Source organism: Octopus bimaculoides, chromosome 4 (genome assembly GCF_001194135.2).
Source record: "Octopus bimaculoides isolate UCB-OBI-ISO-001 chromosome 4, ASM119413v2, whole genome shotgun sequence".
In the NCBI taxonomy this organism is placed as follows: Eukaryota; Metazoa; Mollusca; class Cephalopoda; order Octopoda; family Octopodidae; genus Octopus; species Octopus bimaculoides.
The window spans coordinates 91,976,818-91,978,653 of NC_068984.1; the positions used below are offsets into that span (position 1 = coordinate 91,976,818).

Here is a 1,836-nt window from a genome sequence, read left to right on the forward strand (position 1 = left end):
ATTCTTTTGATCCTTTTTAGAAAATGCACGTATATCGCATATTTCCATTTTTGTATATGTTTCATAAAATTTTTGCATACGCTTTATAAAAATTATAATGTTAGCTGTTCATTTCAGCAATTTATGTACAGAGTTCATTTGCTGCATCAATTAATGTTGTCATCAATATCATGTTATTGATTCCATATCGCAATTAGTTATAGTTCTTTATAACTCTAAGCTGAATGACCGCGATAGGGAGGTGCCAAGTTTTCTTTCCTCTACGCTCTCTGTGCAACCCCAACTCGAATCGACTTTGCCACCAATCTGGGTTTCTATAATAAATACCAGTAATATTCTGTGGTAGACTTAATCGCTTATAATTTTTCCCGTAAAAATTTGCCCAACATCTAACATCAGACAAAAGAAATCATTATCTATCAATATAAATCGCCTATTTAAAAATAACTTTTATCAGTTACTTCATCGCGTTCCAACTTATTGCAGTGATGATACAATTGTCGGGACTTCTAATTGAAAATTTTGCGTTTACATGAGTAAATTGAAACCCTAATATCAAAATATACCATATCCACAGCATATGTAATACTTCTGTCTTCATTCTCCTCCTCTTACTACTACTAGATCCTCTACTACTGTGCGGTACGACCCATTAAAATGTGGTACAGGCTAAGTAGGGATAGACAAACTGTCTACGCCGTGAAGTTTCTGATTAAACGCTGTGTTGTTGACAATAATGATTACAACGAAAAATGATTACATCAGAAATTTGATAACGATGACGACGATGATGATGATGATGTGTAAAACTTCCTGACGGCTAAAAATAGAACGTATTAACGAATGTCAGAAATCAAATGTTTCATTTAGGTATGTATCTGTTTGTGTGTATGCGTTTTGCATGTGAATATATATACATATATTTAGATATATGTATGTATGTATGTATGTATGTACACGTATGTACGTATATATATATATATACATGTATGTATGTATACATACACACATACATACATGTATGTGTGTATGTGTGTGTGTGTGAATATATGTATTCACATATACACAAAGAGCATATACCAATATTCACATAGGGGCACAAAAATGTGCGTGTGTGTGTGTGTATATATATATACACATACACAGATAAATACATATATAATAAATATACATATGCATACGTACACATACACAGAGACACACTGCTCACACATACATACACACAATATTAGATGAGACATTTAAGTATAGGCCCTCCCACGGGACTCAATAGCTATATCTATCGCATTCCAGGCGACCACATTTGCAGTTTATATGTATGTGTATATGTACACACACATTCGTATATATGTGTGTGTGTGTGTGTGTGTGTGTGCGTGCATGGAGTTGGTATTTTTTGATAAATCAGGACAGGAAATGAATATTATCTGGAAAAAAAATGACTAACAAACTAAAGTATAAACATTTTATTAGAAATATATGCTTATGTGTTTCCCTCTAATTTACATTTGCAAATACGCGCACCCGCTCGCTTGTACAAACACAAACACACATACACACACTAGTGCATACCGATAATGTCCTCGAGCAGGCCACTCACCTTCTTATTGCACCGGTCTATTCAACTTGATAGACGCATAAAATATACTCACAGAAATAGGTAAATTTTTGATAATTTTCTGTATATATGTGTATACAACTATTTATATGCATACGGAAAATTTAGGTAGAATATGTACGTTAATGCAGATTGTACATGTGAGGAACCGCATATTATGAGTGCATTCCATTTTATAGCAGAATCAGCTGTAAGTTAATGAACTTCATTACATAATA

At 33.2% G+C, this 1,836-nt stretch overlaps 1 protein-coding gene across 1 annotated transcript in view; it reads left to right on the forward strand.

Moving 5' to 3' along the window:
• Positions 1–1,836, forward strand: part of LOC106879866 (cartilage matrix protein) — a 110,466-nt gene that overhangs the window by 960 nt on the left and 107,670 nt on the right. The gene's annotated exons all lie outside the window — the stretch shown is intronic.